This window comes from Bombus vosnesenskii, unplaced genomic scaffold (assembly GCF_011952255.1).
Source record: "Bombus vosnesenskii isolate JDL3184/JDL3185 unplaced genomic scaffold, Bvos_JDL3184-5_v1.1 scf7180000013756, whole genome shotgun sequence".
Lineage (NCBI taxonomy): Eukaryota > Metazoa > Arthropoda > Insecta > Hymenoptera > Apidae > Bombus > Bombus vosnesenskii.
Genome location: NW_022883206.1, coordinates 1 through 17,449, shown reverse-complemented (window position 1 = coordinate 17,449; position 17,449 = coordinate 1). Strand labels below are relative to the sequence as shown.

Here is a 17,449-nt window from a genome sequence, read left to right as displayed (position 1 = left end):
TTTTTCATTTTATAAACATTCGTGTAAAATATTTACCTCACTAAACTAATCGTTCTTTATAGAAATTTCAGAAATCAATCTTCTAATAATCAAATTATGTTCTTCACTCATCAGATATTACCAATTAATGCTTGGTAGGCAAAAGAATTGTTTCAGTTAATGTCTATACAATGTGCATCACGTATCCGAAAGACGACTCAACTCAGACGATAACTGATTTCGCGACACTGTGAATCTGACGACAACAGACTAATGCTGTATAAATACAAATGACACTGTTATTTTGCGGCATGTTTGTAAAGTCTAGACGTGATTCTATTGTTAGCTTTTCATGATTGTACTACAAATTTTAGACTGATTAAATAAATATCTAATAACGGTTTTAACGCGTTGACTGTCACTCGTGTTTTCAATGAAATCTCTGTCAGGCCACGCGTACAGCAGTACCGAGCGTTTTCTGCTAGGTGCTCCCCATCGATGTTTTAGTAATACGAGTCGCTCAAGTGGTGATCTCAAGAATGATCTTTCGTTTTATTTGTTCGCAACATTAAAACCACTATCTATCGTTGAATATAATGAAGGAAAGTGTGGTATAGATTATTCCGACCAAATGGTTTCTTATGCCACCACAATTAGAAAAGGAATCAAATGGTACAGAAAACTTGGCATTCAATTCCTTCTGAGAATTTCTGTTGTAAACGCTTTGACGGTTTAGAAAATTGCAACAAGGAAAAATATAAATATTAGAATATTTAGACAATTATTAGTTGCAGGTTGTCTGAAAATTCAAAAAATTCTTGTCTTCGACGGAGTCAGCATAATATCGCCATTCGCAAAAATTATTCCGGAAGAAGCATTAGACGCGCATGCAAACTATCTATGTTATGCAAATAAAAGACGTCGAGTGGACCGAACAATGGCACAAAAGAATTTGAAGAAAACAACAACTTATTGACCAAATTGTCCCGACCAACCTCAGCTACGTATAGAATGCTTTAAGGTTTTACATTCTAAATAATTTTTTAATGAACCATTTTCGTATTTCTATTTTATAACAATTCAACAGTTTTATTATTATGGAATATCTTTTCAAATACCTACGACGATCCTTCGCAAGTAGTCAAATAAGCGACACCCGAATATGGGTTACGCGGCCTGGTCAGAAACTTTGCTGACACCCGAATACAGGTGTCGTGGCAGTCAACGTGTTAATACTTAAAAATAATGATTATTATACTACGAATTTTTATATGGATAATAATATAATAAAATTTGTAAAATATGTATATGTCGGTCCAACCATCGCAGCTGTTACGACCGTTCGCGTAGAGACGCGATCGCGAGGGAAACGTGTGAGCGGGAGACGTAAATTCTCGCTACGATTATGATAATCGACGCCGCGAATTAGTCGTTCCCCTGTTTCGGTTAAGATAACAGAGGTGGTTAAATGAATGTAACACTGTATAGTAAGTTACATATCACCGTTTATTCTAACAACTTGTAAAGAAGATAGTTACGCTGATGCGTATGTATAAGATGAGTGAGTGACTGATCTACGGGTGTATTCCCGGTCAAGGATGTTGACTGTTCGAAGGATGGAGAATCAGTGCTGTTCGGAGACGATGCTGTGGCGGAGGAAAGCTAAGGATCGGTGTGTCTAGCGCACGGGACCATCGGATTTGTTGGTGACGATTTTGGCTAAGAGAGTGAGGGAAATAGGCTTCGTTGTTAATTGGTTAAACGAAGGTTGGTGGACTAGGAAGAGTCTTAGCCGCCCTCGATAGAAAGTTGCTAGTGGGAAGCATCGTACGTGAGAAAAACTAACTTTCCCGTGTCAAGCCGTAGTATACAATACTCTTAAAAGTAGCGATTTAGAAAAAAGATATTTGTTGGGTCTGAAGGGCCTTAGCTAGAAAATTCCTTAGATTTACGATGGGTCCTTAAGACTATTGAGGGTACGCAGCAAGGATGAGCGGTTTCTGTCTGGCCCGCGGTGTATGGCCTGGTCTAGGTAGAGAGTCGCTCGACGTACGAGCCTCAAACGAAAAATTTTTATTATATATTTCCGACTTCTTTTTTCATAATGTACATGATAGTTTTGGAGAAATATTAAATATTAAAAATTGCAAAAATTTTAAACGGTACAACCCGAAGAGACGAATCGTGTGTATTCATTTGTTGTACGAATCGGATAATTTGGAATAATTTCCTGCCTTATTTATGATAAGTCTTGGTGTTTGGAACAGGAACCGGGAAACCGTTCTATTTGCCGATCGGCAATCTCCAGACAGTTGTTGGTCTTTTACAGACAGTTATAAAGACGCTATAAATCTTAGGATTTAGTTAACTAAAGTCCTTCAAACAAACAGTCTTTGTCCCAGCTACGGGAAGATAGGAGAGACCTATTTTTCAACGAACGGCGTCTCCAACTAGCAACATTCCCTCGAGGGCGGCTAGCATCTTTTTCTAACCACCAATATGGAAATTGACCAATTAGCAGCAACGTCAATTTCCCTTACTTTCTGAACGAAGGCTATCCTCGACGAATCCGATGATCTCGTGTCCTTAGATACACCCCATCACAGTTTTTCTCTGTGGCATCATCGGGACGGAAATTCATTCTTTCTTGCGATCTCATCGACGAAAAGAGTAACCCCATACGACCAGTGAATATTACGCGTTTTATTAACAAAGAGTCCGACTTAGATTTTGTGAGCCCGTACATCTACTATCCCGTTGACCGCGGATTCGTTATTGCACTTAGGATCATTGTCATTAGTTTCTCGAGTATCTAATTACCACGGTTACTTGTCCGATTCTATAATAATCGCAGTTGCACTAGTCAATGTCTTCCCTATTGCACAACGACAATGTGTAATCCAAATGAAGATTCGTTTCACGCCCCTAACCCTAATTCTAATGTAAACCCGACATTTATAATGTAAAAAATGTATATGTAATACAAAAAGAATGTAGAATATAGGTACTAACGTTTAATCTGATTTTCTGTAATTTTGACAGTTTTGTAATCTTTTATTTTTATATTTTTATATTTTCTATATCTTTGTGCTCTTGTATTTTTTATATAATTCTATATTCAAGTAACAGTATAAAAAGGATACGAAAAGTATGGAATGGCAATGCATGTAACGGTACGTGAATGTTACGCGTGCGCAAGATAACCAGGAGAGGTTGTATAGGAATCAAGAGATCGTTGGACAAAGAGAACGTTTTTTAGCATTACGTTATGTTTAAGACATTCATATATTCTGCAGATATTAGTTCCTATCAGTATACCCACGTCGTTATTAACAAGATGTTTATGTATTTCCATTATCTTTGTTCTAAAATTCACTGTTATTTTGGGAATTTTTTAAAAAATCTCTTAATCCTTTTAGGAGATGTATCACTCTAAACTGAGATCTAAACTCAGATCACAGGTTTTTTTTATTTTATAGATCAGATTCACAATTTGTCCAGTTTGGACATTTGGTAGAATTTTTTAGCTGTTAGATTATTATATGGGTAGCTACCCCCAGTGGGATACCATCTTCGTGTTTGTTTGGTTGTGTCCTTTGTGAGGTCTGCTGGGTATTTCCCTTTTAGCCTTCTATCCATGTTTGAGGTGTTGATCGTTTCCGCAGCTAGCCAGTTTGGCTGTGTTCCTATTCTTTCTTTGTATTTTTCTGCGTGTCTGCTAATTTTCTCTTTGACCATTGGTATTCCCAGGTCCTTCCGTATGCCTTCGTTTCTAACGTACCATGGGGCGTTTACTATTGTTCTAAGAATTTTAGCTTGTACTGTCTCTACTTTGTTTATATGGCTCATTGCCGCTGCTCCCCATAGTGGTATTCCGTACGTCCAGATTGGTTTTATGATCGTCTTCTATATTTTTAATTTATTTTCTATGCTTAATTTGGATTTTCGACTTGTTAGCCAATGCATTTGTCTCCTTGTTGTCTGTATTTTGTCTATTATTAATTTAGTATGCTGTTTCCATGTGAGTTGTGTTTCTAGGTGGTCTAGTCCTAGGTATTTGATTTGTCTTGTTTGCGGTTTGTGCGTGCCGTTCAGTAGGATGTTTGATGGTGTCTGTTTTCGCAGTGTGAGTGTAATATGGTTGCATTTATCGGGGTTGGCTTGGTTTTGATATGTTTGTTGTTTTATTTATGTAGTATTGTTCGTCTTTGTTAATTATTTTTATCGGTGGGATGTGCTTTTTCATTTTAGTTTTGCTTGTAGTCTTCTTAGTAGAAGACACGAGTTTCCACCATTTAGCTATGGGCGTTGCCGTTCGTAACTTTCTCTTCCCCACTTGCCGCACTTTTTCTGAAGCACTGTTTTACACGTCCGTTTGGCTCGGTTGCTCTGGCAGAACTCGATTTACAACACTGAGAACATTTATATCGAAAATTCTTTCTCGCATGAAGCTTCTGTATTAATACAAAAGGCACGAATTAAGATATATGATTATTCACAAGTATTAGAGCACTTGCTGATCTTATAGATTTTATAGAAAATGTGATACATGATTGACCAAAATTATTAAGAAAATGAAGTTTACATCCGTATGAGATTAGCGATCCGAAATACACACTTTGTGAAAATTCGTGACAGTTGGAGGAAAAGTAATGAATTAACGATTATGTGACAGCAATTAAAATCCGTCGATCTAAGGTCTTTATTAAATTAAATAGTTCAAAATCGTTTACATATTAGGTGATCCCATAAATTTTTGTGTATATATTTCATGTGTCAATTTCTAAACATACGGCGATAAGGGACCAATGCACTTGAGCTTAGCTGATCGAGAACAGGCTAGAGTAGATCTTCGTGGGCATAAGATCGTAATATAGTGAACACAGTGACTTCTAACAGTAAAAAATCACGAGTGAAATGCGTATCCATTTTCGACATCTCATGTTATATGAATTTCGGAAAGAAAGTTCGGTAACAATTGCCAGGAAAAACATATGTGCTGTTTACGGAGAAAATACGCTTTCATCTCGCACCTGTAGGAAGTGGTTCCAACGTTTTAGAGCTGGGAATTTCTGTTTAGAAGAGGAGGTACGCTCCGGGCGTCCTCCTCAGACAGACGGAGATAAAATTCGGGATCTTGTTGAAAAATCACCAAGTTTGACAGTTCAAGAGATGTCAAATGTCCTGAAAATACCTGAGACAACGATTCATAGGTGTTTAAAAAAAAATGGGGATGGTGTCAAAGTTGAACGTTCGGGTGCCCCATGAACTTACGGAACGGAACCGTCTTGAACGAACGACAGCGTGCATGTCATTAATTGCACGTAATAAACGTGAACCATTCCTTAAACGCCTCTGGTAACTGGTGATGAAAAGTGGATACTTTTCGAAAACCCTGAACGGAAACGTAGCTGATCCCAACGAAATCAGCCACCTGAACGCTGTGCAAAACCAGGGTTACATCCACGTAAAGTTCTTTTGTGTGTATGGTGGGATTATAAAGGAATACTCTATTTTGAACTTTTATCTAGTGGTGATACCATTAATTCAGACAAATATTGCGCTCAGTTAGAAAAATTAAGGGAAGCACTAGCTGAAAAACGGCCAGGTTTAGTGAATAGGAACAACGTTATCTTCCATCACGACAATGCTAAACCGCATGTCGCGAAAAGCGTTACAAAAAAATTGTCTGAATTTAATTGAAAAATTTTACCACATCCTCCATATTCCCCAGACATTGCCTCATCTGATTACCACCTGTTCAGAGCATTACAACACTTTTTAGTAGCTAAAAAATTTGAAAATATTGACACTCTCAAAAATAGCATAGAAAATTATTTTAAAGAAAAACAAGATAACTTTTATCGAGACGGAACCAACCAGAAAAATGGGAAGAAGTTGTACAACGAGAGGGGGATTACATTTTTTCATGAAACTGAAAGGTATGTAAACGATCTTAACATATATAACCTCTCGAAAAACGCCACGAACTTGTGGGATGACCTAATAATTAAACAACTATAAATATATCAAAAGATTATAATAAAAGCATGTAATAGAATATCTAATGTCCGTACTTGTAAATACAACGAAAAACGTAACGTGTAGATTGCAGATGTTTATGAATGTAAAATTTGCGAAAAGCATATGAAAGTTATACACATAAAATATACAAATATTGATATATGCACGAAAACTATGCGTATATGCACAAAGATATGTACAATTTATGAGTAATATGTCTAATATTGATTTATTAACGTTATGTGAATTGATACAAAAGGATATTTAACAATTTCGTTTTAAATAAAAATCTATTTATGACGACGCGCCAAAATTCGCATTACGATAAATTACGATAAATTATAAATTGCTTTTCCGTATCTGCAGCACTCGAATTGTACAAGTAATGTGTGCGTTTGAGGGCCCGACCTTTTGGTCGACCGCGCCATACCTGCAGTAAAAACGCATACTGGCTTCGCATTTAGATGTTCGCGTTCGACTTGGGAATGGCGCGCATAGATGGTCGGCGCGCGACTTGCCCTCTCCTTGCGGATCATTGGACAAGTTAAACCTACCCTTTCGGGCGGCAGCTCGCTTAGCTGGCGACACGCGATACCTGCCACCATATAGCCCGGTCCCAGCAGGTTGGCTCTCTAGCCGATTATTCCTGCTCGGCAACCATTTTGTAGGCTTACCGCTTGCACCGACGGTCACAGGTTTCCTCTCCAGCTCGCACGCTTCGTGCTTTTTTCTGCGCCCCGGTTCTTCGTTACTGTTGTTTTCTTGGTTCTATCTTGTTTATTGTTCTATCTTCGATCCAGTGTTCTGTTTGTTGTATCCGTTTATTTCTTCGTTGCGATTCTTTGTTTGGTTGTTGTTGTTGTCTCTATAAACTTGAAATATAAATGCAATTTCCCTTTAAATACAGTAACGAGGTTTATTCAATTTCGATAACATTGTACTAGTAAGATATCGAAGCTAGCAACTTTTCGTTGAAGTTTATTTTATATTTCTTAAATTATTCGGGTAAAGATAACTCCACACTGACGGCCTATTGTCCACAGACAGATGTCGTAGTAATCGGCGGACAATGTCTGTCAGTGAAACGTAAGGCGCGTATGGGCAGACAACAGGCGTCTGTAGACATTGCCTGCCGACAACACATTCCAAAACATGTATATAACCTGCCTGCAAGCAACGTCGCTTGTCCACTAGAAGTTTGCCGGGTATCACTGCGTATCGATGAGTCGAAGATGCCTTGGAGATGCAACACACGGATCGTTTAAATCTACCTGTAATGCAATCAAGCTAGCCTAAAAAAAAGACAAATTCAAAATTTTTGCAAAAATTTTCGCTGGAAATTTTCAGAAAACCTTATTCCTGAACAAAATTTGTTTTGTACTACGAACTGTCGCATTTAAATAAGAAAAATTCTATTTATTTAATTTTGTTATTAAGCTTATTCATATCCAACTTCAAATTATCTGTAGCTTGTTTATAATTAATTAAGTTTGAAATGTTTGTTTGTTAGTTATTACAAAAGGGTCATAGCTAAGTTTTTGAGTTGTGCTCAGGTTATTATAACTTCAGTTATTATGCTCTGAGCGTCATGTTGTTTCTTAATAAAATTCTTTAGTCTCAATAATCAATTTTCTCTGTTCATAAAGATGGTGGTTGTTTATTTTAAGAATTTTGTTCTTAATTCCAAATATTGCGGACATTCTTTTATTATGCATTAGTTGGTATCCAATCTTCTTGGATAGGACGTATTGCATATTCCATTTTTATTTGTTTTATATTTTATCCTGTTTCCTAGACTCACTGCACAATCACGTTTGTCTCTCTGCTAATCTAACTTGTACTATTATTCTTTTAGTTATTAACAATAATTTCATATCTAAGCAACTCACTTCAATTATGTTTTCTGAGTCGTTAGTATATTTATATACTTCACCGTTGATAATCCTGTAGATTATTCTATTCTCTCCGTTTATTACGCCCCAAGGCTTACTGTAGGCCGTGTTCCTAACCGTCGCAAACAGATCGTCTTACATGACCGTCGAGATATACACAAAGTAGCGATAAACGCATAGTTGTCGTCAAGCAGCGAGTTCCAGAAACATCTATTCGCCTTCGGTGCGTTATTTTATCCGCATAAAGAAAGAAGCTGGTATACGTGATCATAGGCGCGAACGGTGGCGTGATCCGAGCGTAGTGGGGGTCGTCTTCCAGAGAAGACAACGAAAAGGATCGAAGAGTAATCGGTCCCTTCTGAAGAGTCAAACGTTATAAATTGCTTAGTCTAACGAATTCATTGAGAGATATCGCAAAGTCGGGTCGAATTCCTATAACATATCAACTGTATTTATCGCTAAATAATTTGTGACGTTTTTATTATTACATTCATTATTTTTAAATATACAAGCTATATTAACCTGTTAATACAGTGTTAAATTCATTGAACCACCCCTATTATCGTAACAGAAATCAGGGGATCGATCAGTTCGTGGCGTTGGTTATCTAATTGCAACGGGAATTTACTACTCCCGTTGACGTGCTTTCTCGCGATCGCGTCTCTCCGCGAATGCTCGAATAAACACGGATTGCTTTTTAACTAAACATATTCATACCCTGTTTTCTCAAAATCGAAAGCTTAAAACATCCGTTCTTACTGATGTTATTTCAATTATATTTATATCGCGTTATTTCAATTATCTAATATATTTTTTACTTTTTTCATGTAAAATCATCATTTTACCAATTGTACCATAATTATTAGGAAGCTCTGTTAGAATTTAATCTTGGAATTGAGATTAATAATCTGTGGAAGACACAATGTTTGTGTTGAAACAATATAATGTGATATTTATTAAACAATTATTACAGGAATTATAAGTGTGTGTGTTCTGGAATGTAGACAGTTGGCTAGTTATTCACAGACTGACTGGCTTAGTGACCCATGGCCCTTGAAAGGGTTTTGAACCCCACTCTGTATGCAGTAATGAGTGTGACCTGTGTGGGTGTCTGTGTGGCGTCACATGTGCCACAGAACCTTCTAGTAGCTTCTCGACGTGCCCATCGGGAATGTTCCATCCATATTCCTACGCTTCTTCCGCCGAATTCTCGAAAGAGCATGCACGTGCTAGCCGCCGTGGTATATCTCACGAACGCACGCTAATGAGGATATCGCTGAACAACGAAGGAAAGAATCCGTTCGATCAATCACCTCATCTGTATGCGATTAATATCGTTGTATTCCAACAAACTCTGAACAATAACTTAAACACGAAACTGTAATTTGTGTGCAACTTGTAATTTGCAACGTTGTTAAAATTTTGTATCTCCCTTTGCAAATGCAAATAATTTAAATGAAAAAATACATGGTTTTTAAATCGTTTCTCTTATATTCGTAATAATAATTTCGTTCTACAGTGAATGCATTTATTATTCAACGATGTGATTTTCGGTTGTTTATTGGAAAGTTATAATGCTGCTGATCTATAGAATTAGTACTGACTGTTATAGTAATATGCACAGCGAGTCATTTGTAATAGATTGTAATTACTTGTAATGTATATCGATTGTAATTACTTGTAAACCACTCAATTCATAAATGCATACATATGTGGCGGCACTCGACAGCACAAATACGACAACTCGACACTAACTAATACCAGACAACGGCAGCGCAGTGGTTAGCGCCTCAAGTTACGAACGTTCGGGATCTGGGTTCTTAAATCCCGGCGACCGTAGTCCGATTTTTCTTCCACGATTCTTAAATGAAAAGAAAATACAGCAGTACCCTAGCAGCGACATCTACAGCCAGCAGCTACAATTATCATTTGTGTCTTTGTTCTCTCCTAAAGGCCGTCCAAGGGACTTGAGAATGCAAAGAAGAAGTGCTGCAAGAACATAACAAATATATTTACAAACCAAAACCAATTCATTACAACGCTCATCCTTCAATTACATCCTCCGTCGCGAAAATCCTCCGCTTCCTTTCTGTAAATCCATCTTGCCCATATGTGGTTCCATAGCTGCTGAATCGTATATAGACAAACAACAACTTGAATAAGCAAGGGGGATGGATGTAGAGCCGACAAATAAAGGAAAAGGAGAGAGAAGTGTTTCGTCCTTGAGTTTATCATATTGTGGTGGCCGGGGTATTCAACGCTATGTCCTCGATTCGCTCTAAGTACTCAGGTTCTAGACACCCTTGGAGGGCGGTAGATTTTTCTTCATCGCCCGCGATGCTCGCCGCCGCGAGCTATCTCTCTAGTAAGGAGAACCATAGCACTATCTTCTAGGGCATCGTCAAAGGCACGCGGACTACTTCACTGGTCGTAACTGTTTTATTCTTGTTTGACATATCGTTAGCGCGCCCGGAATCACGATCATTGAAATCTCATTAGCTCGATCACGTCGGGGTCACTTACACCTCACATATTTCAAATAAAATCTGCATAATTCTGAAGGAAACACAACTACATTTGGGTTATCTTGTTTTCACAGAAACCTGAGAATTGCTCAGAGTATTTTAATAAAATATTCAACTACTTTAAAACGCAAAAAATAGTTTATTGTATGGAATATATAGAGTGGTTCACGCAATTGTTTCGGCATAATTGGAAAATTCGAAATGTGTAGCTTTAAAAATATTGCAGAGGAAAAATCGGATTCGTCGAGGACAACCTTCGTTCAGAAAGTAAGGGAAATTGGCATTGCTGCTAATTGGTCAATTTGTATATCGGTGGTTAGAAAAGGATGCTAGCCGCTCTCGAGAGAAAGTCTCTAGTGGGAGACGTCGTTCGTTAAAAAATAGGCGTTTCGACCGTTCGCGGAGAGACGCGATCGCGAGATAGCACGTCAACGAGAGTTGTAAGTTCCCGTTACGATTAAATAATCGACGCCACGAACTGATCGATCCCCTTATTTCGATTATGATAATAAGGGTAGTTCAATGAAATTCCACAGAATTAACACAAATAAATTAATGTTTATTTGAACAACTTATTAACTAGAAAGATATAAAAGGAACAAAAAAAATGTAACTGCGTTTTGATTGATAAGTAATGCGCGACGTATCAGATGTGTTGACGGTTTGACTTCTCGAAAAGTTCTGAACGCCTTTCGATTTTTTTTCGTTTTTTCTGGAAGGCGACCCCCACTACGTTCGAATCACGCCATATTCTTTTACGCGAGGTAAAATAACGGCCACGAGTCGACGTTTCTGGAAGTCGCCCTGCTTAATGAACCACGCGCTTGCCACTACAATGTTTGTTTGCCGGGCAGACGCGACGATCCGTATGCAACATTATAGTGGCGCGATCGACAGTTAAGAATATGACCTATGGTAAGCCGCATGGCGTAACAATAGGTTTCCCCTATCTTCCCGTAGTTGGGACAAAGACTGTTTGTCTGTTTGGAGGACTTTAGTTTCCTAAGAATTCTGCCGAATATCAATGGTCCGCCTGGCTTGGCGCGCAGGCTCTATTACAATGTTTGGGAACCCATCGTGACATATGGTGCGCCTGTGTGGGCTGATGCAATGAACTATGAGAAGAACAGGAAGATTATAAAAAGGACCCAACGTACTGCCCTGTGCATTACATTTACAGCCTACCGCACTGTATCTCATGCGGTGCTTTGTGTATTGACCGGCAACTTACCGATCAACATTAAAGCTAGGATGTTGAAAGAATCATACGAGAGAATGAAGATTTATAAGAGCTTAGCTGTTGAAGGTGAAGTGATCGATAGATACATCATGTTAACAGAAGAACTGGATGACATAAGGAGGAAAGCCCTAATGGAGTGACAAGCGGAATAGGGCAATTACAAAGAGGACAACTTTACTAGGAAGTTGATAGGTAATGCGTCTATATTCGCCAAGAAAAGGAGAGACATCGATTACTTTACGATGCAAATGTTAATGGGGCATGGTATCTTCAACAGCTACAGAAAGAGGATCGGTAAGGGGGTCGACACTAAGTGTAGGGATTGTGGTGACCCGAACGACGATGCAGAACACGTCCTGTTCGTGTGTCCTAAATGGACCTAATGAACATAACGATCCAACTCGAGAATTTCCTGGGTCTCAGGATAAGTGTGGACAACTTGGTGGACACCGTGGTTACCAAGGACGAATACTGGACATATCTCAAAGCGTTCTGCAAATCGGTAATAAATTACAGAAGAGAAATGGAAATGGCTATGGGGTCAGCGAAGAGGAGGAGCGGTACCAGCATGCAACGTTAAATATTCGGAGACGCGGTTAATGACAACCCTGATGAATGCTGATCGGCTATGCCGGGATTGTCCGTGTCTAATCAAATAAAGGATCGAGGGGTTTTTAGGGCGTATGGCGATGTCACCTGCCGAGTCCTACATAACCCAGAGACGCGGATCTCTCTGGGTACGCGTAATAGCATTTTTCCCTCTTCACGCAAAAAAACCGGTTCATCTAACAAATTTTTGTTTCATGACGACGGTGTCCTCGAGATAAGGACTCATGGTAACTACAACTGCCGTACATTCTCTACTATTCTCCTCGATAGCAACATGAAGAGATCCGTTCCTTTTTTCAACTACGATCGGATTTGCAAAGTCGGATTAAGACTGATCAATTACTTTGTCTTGCCGCATTTCTATATCTACTTTAAACACCTCCGGGTGTCTATTACAATCTTTTTTCTCTACTTTACGAATAGAAGCATTTCCGTCCTTTATGTTTAATTCGACGGTATTCAGGAAGTATGTGCCAATTATGAACGAGTGTTGCATCAAGGTATCTGAAACTACATGTATCGTTACAACGTACGACTCATCATCTATCACAATATTCGTTGAAAATTCTTCGAGTGTACAATTTCTTCCGAACCCGATTCCAATTTTCACATACTGATTCGCTCTCATTAAAGTTAGTTCGCTACCGGTATCGGTATTGTCGCATTTCGATACGATGTGTCCGTACTCTCTACACTTAAAGCACTTGGGTCCTCTCGACCTATTCGGGCACTCTGCACACTCATATTCTTCGTCGCCGCAATTGTAACATCTCGTCTTCTTCATATCTCCAGATTGACTGGGCTTCCTGCTCCTTTCAATTTTGGCTAGCTTCACAATCAATTTTGCTCTGCGATAATTCTATTCCTCGTACATGATTAATCTCTTCCTCAATTTTTTAATGGATGTAGTAGACTTATTGTTTTCTTCATCTACTATTCCTTCTACAATATGCTCCACTTTCGCCTCCTCTTCCATATCAACATGGCTGGCTATTTCAAGCATGCGGTACAATTTATATTCTAGAGAAAAATGGCGCACCCGGGCGAATAGATGGCGTTAAACGCAATGATCCCAATTGAACTGAAAAGTCGTTATGTGTTAAGGGACTTGTGTGTAGAGGATGGTTAATCGTGAGATTTATTAGACGAGATTGCCCGTTGTAGAAACCGTCAAGTATATTTTAAAATGATTAAATAAATAAGAACAGATAATGTTCGCAAAGACGCTCGTATTAACGGATTCGCTAAGACAGTGTATAACCGCTCGCTCATAACTCGTTAGTAACTGATCAATACTCGGTAGATAGTCGGTAGAGTCATAGGACGTGGCGGATCGAGAGCGACTCATGTTGTTGTGCCTCGGAACACGGACATCGCCTTGACGCACGAAACATATCGATAGGTAAACTCCGGATAAAACAAAGTCACCGTTATGGGCAATCGTCGATCTAAGATGAATTCAAATTTTCCGACTCCCCCCCCAGTATAAATAAACGGACGTGATCGCGAGTTTGTATATACCGAGTACCTACGAATTATCGATCAATATCTACGAGTTATTATCCGAGTCATCCGAGTTATAGTTATCGAGTTTTTCGCAAGCGACCATACCCTAGCTTCGCGAATACATTTGTACGAGCGTCTCTCGACGGTATTTATATTTATTCGTATTTATTTTATTTATTCTAAATATATTCGAGGCGTTGCAGCAGCAATTTCTCGTATTCTCTAAATTATTGATCCTAACACGATCCATTACATGATCGATAACTCTTTACGATTGCGTCCGTTTAAACTGGTACAGTATAAACTGGTCGGAGGAGAATCGGAAAATTCAAATTCGTCTTCGTTCGACAGTTGCACGTAGCGGCAACATAGTTTTGTCCGGAGTTTATTTATTACTACATTATGTATGTCCTAACGATATTGATACTCCGAGGCAAAAAAACAACATAATTTGAGTTGTCCTCTAGCTCATGTACCGCTACATGTACTTTCAAGGAGCAAAACTGGCACAGTCCCGCTTGTGACGCGAAACGGAGATTATCGTTTCCCTTCCTTTAACGCATTTTGCCATTGAAAGACACGAATTTCTGTGACTTGTTTTATCTCTGTTATAAAAGTTGATATTTACAATTTTGTAGTTTTTATGCAAACGTAAAACGTAAGTAAATGTTAATAAATATTATAATAATATAATATAGTACTATATAATGATATTAATAAATGCTTCGCTATTTACTTGTTTTATTTCCATTAAAGTATATTTTTCATTAGAGTACTTTCATTTTTATTTGGTGTAATAATAAACATATACGTTAATATTCATTGACATTAGTGTAATTGTAAGCTTCACTGTAAATTTAATAAAATTGATAAGAACGGTATTGTTAACAGTGTATATATTTGTAATTAAACTAGATTTTATTCTCAACGTTACTTCATTATTTTATTATTGTTTCATATAAATATTTTTTTTGAAAAATAATTTACATATGCTTCTAAGTTAAGTGTTTGTATTAATTGTTACATATGTCATAATTTCAACCACAATATTAAATTATGGTATGTATTATTAAAAAGTATAGTTTAATGTATATATTAAATACTTATGTAGTATCGTTGAGCTGTGCTCAGCGCTGTAGTGGTCGCTGCTGGGTACGGCCGCTCTTTTCCTCATTTTTTGTACCGTGGAAGAAAAATCGGACTCCTACGTTCGTAACCTAAGGCGCTAACCACTTCGTCGTCCGACACTAGTTAGTGTCGAGTGGTGCTATTTAACTATCGAGTGCCACCACAGGCCCTTCTTTCCACGATACTACACTTATAAAGAATTTATTTGTAGATTTATCGGTTGTAGGAATATCGGTACTACATCAAAGAATCGGATTAAAGCACTAATTACCAAAGATATATTGAATATACGTTGCTTGGGTGTTAAAAAATCTGTTAACGACCATTTTGGAGATACTTTGCTCAAACACCACAACCTGGCCCTTCAACTTCAACTACGCCGAAAGTTTTGAAGAGCCGAGCAAAAAGAGAGGGTTGAAGGAAAGCTGCAATTAATATTAAAAAACAACAGTCAATGTCACTTGTTGCAAAATTACGAAGGCCATTAATTCGTGACGATGACAGTAATGTAAATGTTTGTATCATATTATGATGAAATTTAATATCTTTAATCTTACCCCGAATCTCATGTTACTGATCAATACTAACCTTTATATATAGTATCTAATAATGATACCTAAAAGATATCGGTTAATTAATATGTTGAAATCTAATCGTTTAATGTATGTACATTGTGCATATAAATTCTATTATAACGTAATTAAATATATCCTACATTTTTAGAGGAAACGTGAAAACCGATCTAAAAAAAAGGAAAAGTGCTAGAAGTAGCTCAGAAGAAGAAATAACACAAAGCCCTACAAAACATAGTAAATGAGAAAAGTGTTTTGAGCGAAACAATTTCAAGGAAGATCGCGGGTACTTCACAGACACATTTACAGGATCATCTTTCTATAAGAGAAGATGCAATACAGCCAGAAAAGTGTTCAATGACAACAAGAAATAGTAATAGAAAGAGAACTTTTTCACAGAGTGAAAACACGAAGATGCATCAGCTAAAAGAAGAAGATGAGTCATTCCCTGAAGTGAAAAAGTTTCAAGCAAATATTCAGAAACAAGAAATTAAAAAGCGGCAAAACAGATCTATGACATTGTGTTTCGATCGCGGAGAGACGCGATCGCGAGGAAGCACGCCAACGGGAGTCGTAAATTCCCGTCACGATTAGATAATCGACGCCACGAAATGATCGATCCCCTATTTCGATTAGGATAATAGAGGTGGTTAATTGAATATGACACTGATGTAACAAGGTGTGAATGACAGTTTATTCCAACAACTTTGTGAAGAAGATAGTTACGCTGGTGCGTATGTATAAGATAAGTGACTGACTGATCTTCGGGTGTAGACCCGGTCGAAGGATGTTGTATGTTTGAAGGTTGAAGAATCAGTGATGTTCGGTGACGATGCTGTAGCGGAGGAAAGCTAAGGATGCGTGTGTCTAGCGCACGGGACCATCGGATTTGTTGTTAATTGGTTAAACGAAGGTTGGTGGACTAGAAAGGGTCTTAGCTGCTCTCGATAGAAAGTTGTTATTAGGAAGCATCGTACGTGGAAAAACCCAACTTTCCCTTGTCAAGCCGTGGTAGACAATAATCTTTAGAAATGATTCAGAAAACAGATGTTTGTTGGGTCTGAAGGACCTTAGCAAGCAAATTAGTGGGATTTATGACGGGTGCTTAAGGTTATTGAGGGTACGCCGTAAGAATGAGCGGACATCTGGGGCCTGTCTGGCCCGCGGTGTATGGCCGGGTCCAGGTAGAGTGTTGCACGACGCAACATATTGAGTGAAGATGAAATACAACCATCTTCGGAGGAAGAGAGAATGCTCTATTCGATCCATTTGAACAGGCAGGCACGGGCACTTCAAAACTTGTTCAACTAGGATAACTAGAACGAAAACACGAGAACAAAACACTAGAGCTATTGCATGAACAAAAGCTTTGAAAAATACAAACATTGCAGAGGAAGCGATTGCATAAAAATCCGCTGCGTTAAATGTGCAGGTACACACCCCACTGACCAGTGCACTAAATCACCGGAAACCCCAACGAAGTGCATCCACTGTCAAGGTGACCATTCTGCTAACTACAAAGGCCGCTCAGCCTACAAAACCTTATGTATAAATAAGTATCCCAAGCTTAGAGCCAAAGAGACAACCAATCAAATACCCAGTCTTCCGAAATTCACTACTACTTCAATCTCCTATACTACTCCCAAACAGTACAAGGAAATCAAAATAATCCAAATAACCGCAGGGACCATTCTCAAAATAATGTCTCCAATTCATAAAACACAGACAACGTCTCTAGTGTCACAGTGGCCCCGGGAATGCAGCGATAGGATAATCATATCTCACATACCTTAGCCATCGAAACAGTAACTAAGCAGTAACAGGATCCCTATGTGACCGGTATCCAACGATAACCCCTCCACAGGAGCCAACCCCTTGATATAAAAAAACCTCCCAAGTCAGTACTCGACATTCTATTCTGTTCTGTTATAACATTCTGTATCGTTACTTTGTCAGTTTCTAATAAATTTTGTA

General features: G+C 38.4%; 2 long non-coding RNA genes across 2 annotated transcripts in view; one reads left to right on the top strand and one right to left on the bottom strand.

The window, feature by feature from the left end:
• Positions 1-5,956, top strand: part of LOC117238915 — an 18,497-nt gene extending 12,541 nt beyond the window's left edge. The window contains exon 3 of the long non-coding RNA XR_004494300.1: positions 5,863-5,956. This is a non-coding gene — a long non-coding RNA (uncharacterized LOC117238915). The remainder of the gene's footprint in view (positions 1-5,862) is intronic.
• LOC117238914 overlaps positions 1-17,419 on the bottom strand; it is an 18,489-nt gene extending 1,070 nt beyond the window's left edge. The window contains exons 1-2 of the long non-coding RNA XR_004494299.1: positions 17,409-17,419; positions 17,164-17,167 (exon numbers count right to left, since the gene is read on the bottom strand). This is a non-coding gene — a long non-coding RNA (uncharacterized LOC117238914). The remainder of the gene's footprint in view (positions 1-17,163; positions 17,168-17,408) is intronic.
• Positions 17,420-17,449: the final 30 nt, after the last annotated feature.